We start from the raw sequence: 10,221 nt of genomic DNA on the forward strand, positions 1-10,221 counted from the left end.
CAGCATAATTCCCTAGAGACTTATCCAAGTCGTTGCATATCAAATAGTTCCTTTTAATTGTTGAGTCACAGTCCATGGTATGGATATACCACAGTTTTTTAACCATTCACGTGTTGAAGGATATGGTGCTGCTACCAGGTTTTGGCAATTATGAATAAAGCTGCTGTGAATATTTCTGTATAGGTTTCTGTTTGAACGTGTTTTCTTTCTGGGATAAATGCGTGAGAGTGCAATTGCTGGGTCAGATGGGATTTGCATGTTTTAATTTTATAAAAAACGGTCAAATTGCTTTCCAGAGAGGCTGAACCATTTTACATTCCTTCCAGCAATCTATGATTTATCTAGTTTCTCCACATCCTTGCCAGCAATATGTGTTATAACTCGTTTTTATTGTAGACATTCTGATAAGTGAGCAGTAACATCTCATTGTGGTTTTAATTTGCATTTCCCTAATGGCTAATGACATTTAACGTATTTTCATGTGTTTATTTGCCATTAGTATAGTCTCTTCAGTGAAATGTCTGTTCCTATATTTTGCTCATTTTTTAATTGGATTGTTTATTGTTTATATTTATTTTTATTTGAGTTGGAGTCTTGCTCTGTCTCCCAGGCTGGAGTGCAATGCCGCGACCTTGGCTCACTGCAATCTCCGCCTCCCAGGTTCAAGTGATTCTCCTGCCGCAGCCTCCCAAGCAGCTGACATTATGGGCACCCACCACCATGCCCAGCTAATTTTTTTGTGTGTTTTTAGTAGAGACAGGACTTCATCTTATTGGCCAGGCTGATTTTGAACTCCTGACCGCAAGTGATCTGCCGCCTTGGCCTCCGAAAGTGCTGGGATTGCAGATGCGAGCCACCGTGCCCAGCCAAGGATTATATATTTTACTATAGAGTTTTGAGAATTCTTTATACATTCTAGGTACTCATCACTTGTTATATGTTTGGTTTTGTAAATATCTTCCTGTCTGTATCTTGTCTTTTTATTCTCTTATCAGAGTTTTTTGAGAAGCAAAAGCGTTCACTTTTGATGAGGTAAAATACATTTTTGTATTTCTTAATGTAGCCTCAAGTCTGCAGGCAAGGCACATGTTGAAGACCATCTCCCAGGACACTTGAAGGCTGCTTGGAGAATTTTCTCATTGCTCTTAAGAAATCAATAGCATGGAATTGTTGCATTTGCTAAAAAAAGGAATATTCAAAGGCAAGTTCCCTAGCCTGCAGAGTTTCAATTGAGTCTGTCTACTTTCCTGTTTTTAATCAAAATCTTGCCAAGTGGAAGTTTCGGACTTCTGTGCCAGATCATTGCTAACACTAAATAAACAGCAGTGATTGTTTCTTTGCAGTCACATAGAACATGCTATGTTAGAAATTAAATGTAAATATTAAGGGTGTGGTCATTTTTAGTTGGCTATAAACCAAGTAGTTAGAATTAGAGATTCATGTTTGCATCAGGCCGGAAAGCTGCTGACCTGCAACATAGGCATTTCTATGTATCTGTCTGTAATATAGATGTGTAGAGCTGATCAGCATGTGTTCACCTCAAGCTAGTAGAATACATTTTAAAACCCTGATTTATTCTTCCTTTTGCTCTGTTCTTATATCCTTGTGGTGGGGGAGCTTGTTGTACTTTTTGTCTTATGAATCTTTCCCCCAAAGGGAACACTTCCCTGCACTATTAAATCAAACTGGCATATGAAAAGAAAGGCATTTTCCTTTCCTTTACAAGAGACTTGCACTTTTGTCTTCAACATCTGGCTTTCCTTGTGTCTCCTTCTCCCTGCTGCGATGACCGCAGGACTGAAACATCTAAGGAAGTAAGCTGCGTGAGGAGACCACCTCCTTCCTTTGTCCTACTACCATGTCGAGCACATAACTATCTTGGCATCTACAGCAATGTTTTGGGGGGTGCCTCACTGTCTAGATGGGCTGTCCCTTCTGGATGTCTCACTCACTTCTATATTCTCAGCACCAAGAGCAGAGGCTGTCACACCAAAGGTGCTCAATAAATGACTGGAGAACTCACAAACGTCATTAACTACTTAGTAGGTGAAAATTGGTAACATCCATCATTCAGTGAATTTTCATCCTTTCCTCTTACCCATTCCAACCCCTTAGGAACAGACACTAGTTTTTGCTTATGTCAGAGTCATTTTTTAAAACCCTAATGCCTAGAAAATAAGTAGACATTTAATAATGTTGATCTCAAGCATTTATTGAATACTATGTTAAGAACAGTCAGGAATGCCTACACATACCTAGAAAGTACAGTCCTTTCCTTCAGGTAACCTACACCCTAGTGTGTCTGGGGGGAAGCATAGAAATTATCGCATGAAACATTTTTTTAAAAAATATATTGTGGCCGGGCGCGGTGGCTCACGCCTGTAATCCCAGCACTTTGGGAGGCCAAGGCGGGCGGATCACGAGGTCAGGAGATCGAGACCATCCTGGCTAACACGGTGAAACCCCGTCTCTACTAAAAATACAAAAAACTAGCCGGGCGAGGTGGCAGGCGCCTGTAGTCCCAGCTACTCGGGAGGCTGAGGCAGGAGAATGGCGAGAACCCGGGAGGCGGAGCTTGCAGTGAGCTGAGATCGAGCCATCGCACTCCAGCCTGGGCGACTGAGCAAGACTCCATCTCAAAAAAAAAAAAATATATATTGTAACCTTTGTATTGAAAAAATTAGTCCAGAATATAATTAGTTGAGCGGTTCACAGGTCATCTGGGGTGGACTGATCACAGAAGGCTCAAGCTAGTGGCCTGAGAAAATTCTACAGTCCTCGGCGCCCCCACCAGAGTCCTCTGTTGATTCTCCCTTTATTTGTGCTGTTCAAAGTTCTTGCCTTCTCTTGAAATGCTGCCCTTTTCCTTGTCTTCTTTCTGCCCATACCCTGCATTAAATGTTGCATTAGACAGGATTCTTTGGGTTGCAGGAATCAGAAACCTATCTCTAACAGGCCTGAGCAAAAAGAGGAATCCATTGCTTCATGTCACTGAAAAGGGGGTCTAGGCAAGGCTGGTGTGGTGGATCAGCTGCCAAAATGACAGTCAGCAATTTCTCCCATCTGTGTGCACATCACTCCTTCCATCAACAGGTGGACCCCATTTCTCCTCCCCTGGAGTCTGAGCTGGACTTTTGACTTGCCATGACCAATAGAATGTGATGGAAGTGATAATCTGCCAATTCTAGGCTAGGCCTTAGGAGATTTGGCAGCTTTTGTTTTTGCTGTGTTAGAAGGCATCCACCATGTAAAAAAGTCCAACTACCCTGATGGAGAGAGGGGATTCCTACAAGATGAGGACTATAAAAAAGTGTATTTTAAAAAGTATAAACAGGCCGGCTACAGTGGCTCATGCCTATAATCCCAGCTGTGGGAGGCTGAGGTGGGAGAGGCCAAGAGTTAAGATCAGCCTAGGCACACACCAGGACCCTGACACTACAAAAAATAAATTAGCCAGGCGTGCTGATGCACCTGTAGTCCCAGCTACTCAGGAGAATGAGGTGGCAGGATCGCTTGAATCTGGGAGTTCGAGGCTGCCAGGAGCTATGATCATGCCATCACATTCTAGCCCAGGTGACAGAATAAGATCCTGTCTCTAAAAGGAAAAAAAAAAAAAAAGTTTTTAAAAAACTATAAACATATGAAAATAAAGACAGAGGCCCGGCCAGCTCCCACCATTCCAGCCACCCTAAGTCTTATAGGTGCTGACACATTGTAGAAAAATCAACTCAAACTATGCTTTTCCTCTGTTCTCACACCACAAAAACAATCAACACAGAAGACTTCTGTGACCAAATGTGGGAGAAGGGCTTCCCTACACACCAAGTAAGAATCAGTTCTGGACACCAGCTGGTGTCCTCCAGGTCTACCTGGAGATAGCGTCAGACCCCACAGATGGAAGGCTGAGTCCCCTAGACTGCCCTTCAGATGCCAGTCACAAGCCCAGGCCTTCAGAACTTCTGGCAGACCGGCTTCATGTGGGGGTTCCCATGACCCCCATTTTGGGTTTGACTAATTTGCTAGAGCAGCTCACAGAACTCAGGGAAACTTATGTTTTACATTTACCGGTTTAGTATAAAGGATATCAGAAAGGACACAGATGAAGAAATGCATGGGGCGAGGTAAGGGAAGGAGCTCAGGGCTTCTGTGTCCTCCCTGAGTACACCACCTTCCATAGATGTCCAGCTATCCAGAAGCCCCCTGAACCCTGTCTTCTTGGGCCTTTTATGGAGATGTCACTGGATAGGCATGATTGACAACCATGTAGAAATGTGACTGGACAAAAGGGTATATGATCTAATACTGAGAGACTGAGTGGCAAGATCCAGCAAGGCCTGTCTGTTCAGATTCTTCTTGGCTTCTCTGCGCAGCATGCTTTCCTCCAGGGTGTGGGGCAGCACCCCTTCTGAAATGAGCCTTATGTCCTATAGTCAGACAAGGTAGGTCAGAGAATTTCTTCACGGCCAGCTGTATGACAGAAAGGCGGAGGAAGGTTCCTTCCTTTGGGAGAGAAAAGAGCAGGTGGAACGAGGGCAGGATAAGGCTTCTGAGGCTGGCTTCTGGGATCTAAAGTGCCCCCAAATCATGACAACAGACTATTACGGGGGCATTGGTAATTATGAGCCAGGAACCATGGATGAAAACCAATATGTATACATATATATGTATCATAATGTCACACATGTGAATGAAGCCATCTTGGATACACTAGCCCCACCCAGTGCCACATGGAACAGAGAAAAGACACCTCATCTCCTTTGGAGACCTGCCCAGATTGCAGAATCATGAGCTAAAGAGCGGTAGTTATTGTCGTAAGCCAATACAATTTTTTTTTTTTTGAGATGGAGTCTTGCTGTCACCCAGGCTAGAGTGCAGTGGCATGATCTTGGCTCACTGCAACCTCCACCTCCCAGGTTCAAGCAATTCTCCTGCCTTCGCCTCCTGAGTAGCTGGGATTACAGGTGCCCACCAGCTAATTTTTGTATTTTTAGTAGAGATGGGGTTTCACCATGTTGGTCAGGCTGGTCTCGAACTCCTGACCTCAGGTGATCCACCTGCCTCGGCCTCTCAAAGTGCTGGGATTGCTGGCGTGAGCCACTGCACCCGGCCAAGCCAAAGCATTTTAAGGTGATTTGTCATGCAGCTATAGCAAATGGAAAATGCTGGATCTAGTGCTCTAAAGATTTAGTAAGAAGTCTTTCTCCGTTTCATGGCTCTGCTTTCCCAGGGAGGCTGTCTTTAGATGGTGGAAGGATGTCTACTACAGCATCAGGCTTGCATTGCACCAGCTTATCAATGCCCACTGGAAGGGCATAGGCTTTCCCAGCAGTTCTGGCAAAAGTCTAGGGATGACTCTCATCGGCTCTGATTAGCTCACCTGCCTATCCCTGCACAAGCCACAGTGACTCTGACCGGCCAAGGCTGGATGACATGCCTCTCTCTGGATCCAAGGTTGAGAATGGTCTGCCTCATCTAAACCATTTGGATTAAAAGTAGGAGTAGGATAGGTCCCAAAAGAAAACCTAGGTACTGTCTTCAGAAAAAGGGGTGGGATGCTGGGCAGGCTGAAACAACAAACACGCACTACAAAAGTCAAGTGTAATCCTACCTCTTTTCATAGGCCTTTCACCATCACTCCAAACTTTAAACCATTACAGCTCAAATGACCTGGTCTCTTCTTTGGTGCTTTTAGCATCTGCTGCCTTGTTGTGCTCCTTCCTTACACTTTGCAAGTAAATTCTTATTTCACACCTTAGGTATGAACCTTTGTATTTCTTATTGTTCTGACTGCATTTGTTATTTTAACAGTGTTATATTTTCCATTACTTTCTGCAAAGAGAGGCTCTTGGAGGTATGAAAGGCACAGAATTCTTACATTGACAGGAGGAATTTGCACCTGCACTCACCCTCTCCCTCTCTCTCCAGAGCTGACGAAACCCTAGGCATTGGCATTGCGTCCAAAGGAGGCGATGTGGTCTGTTTTCCCCTTGGGTTCTGCCTCCCAAAAGGAGAGCCAGATGGCGATCAGCACTGATTGTTTTCTTTCTGTTCTGGGGAGCTTGCTCTTGTGCTATTTAATTTGTATATTTTTAAAAAATAATTTTGTATGAGTGCCCAGCAGAGCAGCTTTTGGGCAACTAGCTTATGAAATAAATTTAAGTGATCTAAAAAAGAACATCCTTTGTTAATTGAAATTTAAATGAGCCTAATAAAGTTTTAATTTATCCTTCTCATTGAGGGTCAGCATTCCAGGATGGAATTCTAAGAAACATCAAGACAGTAATAGAAATGGAAAGTAGATGCCCGTTGGTACCCCCAAGCAAAGCCCAACCCTGGTTTGTCAGGGTCTCTCTGAGTTTATTCACACATAAAGTGCTATTATGTTTATTTATTTGAGAAGGTACCCCTAACTGGTGATTTGAATTCCAGAATTAAGGATAACACTATATCTGTTCCTTTGAGTCTTTGTTACCTTTAAAATTTTAAATTATTCTGAACTATTGTGTATATGTATGAATGAATGTACATCCAGTGTACCAACAGTCATTTGTTAAAGAGCATTATATATTTATAATTGTGTACCCCTCTTCTATTGAAGCCTTCTTCATCTCCCCACCAGAGATACTGTCCTGAAATTTGTGTTTAGTATGCTCTTGCTTTTCTTAAACTTTACAGGAAGGCTGGGCATGGTGGCTCACACCTGCAATTCAGCACTTTGGGAGGCTGAGGCAGGTGGATCACTTGAGGCCAGGAGTTCAAGACCAGCCTGGCCAACATGGTGAAACCCCGTGTCTACTAAAAATAGAAAAATTAGCCGGGCGTGGTGGCGCACACCTGTAATCCAGATACTCATGAGGCCGAGGCATGAGAATCACTTTAACTTGGGAGCCAGAGGTTGCAGTGAACTGTGATTGTGCCACTGCACTCCAGCCTAGGCAACAGAGCGAGACTCTGTCTAAAACAAACAAACAAAAACAACCAAAGAAAAACTTTACATGAATCTTTTTTTTTTTTTTTTTTTTTTTTTTTTTGGAGACAAGGTCTCACTATATTGCCCAGGCTGGTCTCGAACTCCTGGGCTCAAGTGATCCTCCCACCTTAGCCTCCTGAAGTGCTGGGATTATAGACATGAGCTATCACACAGCCTACATGAATCTCACTGCAAGTAATTTTTTGTGGTTTGCTTTTTATGTTTCTCAGTATTGTTTGTGAAATTTGTCCATATTGATTTTTTTTTTTTTTAGCTGGAGTTCAGTCTGTGGCTTATTTTTTCACTTTATTGTTTATTTTCATAAGCAGAAGTTTAAATTTTTAAATGTCAAATCTTTGTGGTTTATGCTTGTTGTGTCCTGTTTATTTTTTACTTGAGATGATAATAATGATATGCTTTCATTTTCTTCTGACAATTTTAAGTTGTGTTTTTTCCCCTTTAAGTCTTTAATCTGGTTTTTTATTTTACTTTTATTTTTATTTTATTTTATTTTTTATTTTATTTTGAGACAGAGTTTTGTTCTTGTTGCCTAGGCTGAAGTACAATGGCGTGATCTCAGCTCACCGCACCCTCTGCCCCCTGAGTTCAACGGATTCTCCTGCCTTAGCCTCCCAAGTAGCTGTGATTACAGGCATGTGCCACCATGCTAATTTTGTATTTTTAGTAGAGACGGGGCTTCTCCATGTTGGCCAGGCTGGTCTCGAACTTCCGACCTCAGGTGATCTGCTGGCCTCAGCCTCCCAAAGTGTTGGGATCACAGGCGTGAGCCACCACTCCCGGCCAGATTTTCTGTTTGTTTGTTTTTTAATTTTTAATTTTTATTTTAGACAGGTCTCACTCTGTTGCCCAGGCTGAATTCCTGGGCTCAAGTGATCCTCTTGCTTCAGCCTCCTGAACAGCTGGGATTACAGGTGCAAGCCACCATGTCCAGCTAATTTTTCCTTTCTTTCTTTTTCCTCTATTTGGTGTTGGTTTTTGTTTATGCTGTGAGGTACGGATCAATTTTTTTTTTTTTAATCCAAGTGAAAAGGTAGATCATGCCACTCCTTTGCTCAAAAATTTCCAAATCTTCCCATATTCCTCAAAATTAAAGTTCTTAAAATGAACTGAAAGTCCCTATATGATCTGGCCCTCTGAAATATCTCTGACCTCATCTCCTTCCAGTGAACACTGGCCTCCTTGCTCTTCCTTGAACACTCCCAAAATGTTCAGGGCCCTTGACTTTCCGTTTGTTGGAAATTTTCAGATGTCTATACTTCTGGCTTCCTCATTTCCCAAGTCTCTGCTCAAAGATCACCTTATCATGGAGGACTTCTCTAGCCACCCTAGCTAAAATCTCGCTCCAACACACACACAGACACACACACACACACACACACCCACACACACACCCTCAACGTTTGACATTTCTCTTCTCTTCTTTCAAAGAACTTACCCGAAAAACTCTCTGGGCCTGGTATAGTTGTGTGTTGGGGTAGCTGTAGGTGGGTATTTTAAAAGTGTTGATTTAATTTTTTGAATGGCTTAAGGACTACATGGGACTTTCAATTTCTTCTTAAGTTAGTTTTAACCCTGCCTTTACAAAAATGTATTTTTAAAATTAGCCAGAAATGGTGGCGCATACCTGTAGTTCTAGCTACTTGGGAAACGGAAGTGGAAGGCTCCCTAGAGCCCAAGAATTTGAGGCTGCAGTGAGCTATGATTGTGCCACTGCACCCCAGCCTGGGCAACAGATACCCTCGCTCTAAAAGACATTTTTAAAAAAGTTTTACTTTTTGAATAGTTAATATATGCCCACAGTGTAAACATTCAAGTTTCAAAAGTATACACAGTGAAAAATAGATCTCTCTCCTATCTCTGCCTTCTAGCTACCTGGTTCCCCTCTCTTGGCATCAATTTCTTGTCTATTTCCCTAGTTTCTTGTTTATCCTCCCAGATATATGTCATGCATGTAGAAGCACATAACATATATTGTTTTTACATACATAGTGGAATGCCATATATATTATCCTGCACATTGCTTTTTTTCCACTTAACCATGTACGTTAGATATGCTTCCAAAGCTATTCATAGAGGGCTGCCTCATTTCTATTTCCAGTTACCAAATATTCTGTTGGATGATGTACCATCATTTATTTACCTAGTCTCCTTCTGAAGGATAATTAGGCTGTTCTGTCTTTACAGTAGCCTTCTAGCCCGTGTGTTTTGCCCATCTTTAATCGCTGCTTCACCCTGATGTCAGATACACCTTCTCCTTAAACTTCCATTCTCATGCTATCATTTCCCTGTTCAGGAATCTCCAGCAGCTGCCTAGTTCCCACAGAATAAGGTTGAACTTCTTACCCTTGAACGAAGGTTCTGCATGGTCTCCGCCTTCTTTTCCATCATGTCTTCCTGTTCCTGAGGACACTCCCCAAAACTGATGACTTGAGGTTTTCCCAAATGTACCTCTGATTTTTGGGACTCCAAAGTTTTCTTCAGCCTGCTCTACCCTCCCCTTGAACCCTATGAAGGGCGGGGCAAATCCTTCCCTTCCCCTGGGCTGGTCACATTGGGCTCTAGGTCCTCTCTGGAACAGCTGCACTTGAAATATTTCAGCCCAGTCTCCCACTGTACACCCTACAGAGCCGGCACAGGTGTTCTGAATTTTGTTTGGGGTTACTGATACTTAAATTGTTCACCAGTGGTCCTTCCTCTACGAGACTCCAAATTCCTTGTGGGCAGGGACTGATCACTGGGAATGGGGAATACTAAAATGAAAAGATATCCTGATTTCCAAGTAGCTTAAAACATAAAGGTGAGCCAGACATGCAACATTAAAATACACAACACAGTAGGATCTTAGTTTAAGTGGAAGTATGCTCTATGCTCAGGGCAATTGTGGTGGGGGGGGAGTCTTTTATTTTATTTCATTTCTTATTTTAAATCTCTGGTCTCTAGTCCAGGGTCTGGTACATGGCAGCTGCCCAGTAAGTGCCTGTTGAATGAAGAATAACATAAAAAGAGACATTTAAGGCAAGTGTCAACTTCTTGCGGTAACAGCCACCTTTTATATACAAAATAAGTCAACAGATAGTGTAGTGTGGATGTCGCTCATCTTTTGGGGAGAAAGAGGGCTGTGTGGGAGGGGGTGGAATCAAGTTTCAGCCAGGGAGGGAGGCGAGGATAGGCGAAGACGTTGCCCGCCGGGTCGCTGGTGGGTGGGGGGTCCCGGCGGCTGCGGGGCGCGG

This window comes from Mandrillus leucophaeus, unplaced genomic scaffold, assembly GCF_000951045.1.
Source record: "Mandrillus leucophaeus isolate KB7577 unplaced genomic scaffold, Mleu.le_1.0 Scaffold377, whole genome shotgun sequence".
In the NCBI taxonomy this organism is placed as follows: domain Eukaryota; kingdom Metazoa; phylum Chordata; class Mammalia; order Primates; family Cercopithecidae; genus Mandrillus; species Mandrillus leucophaeus.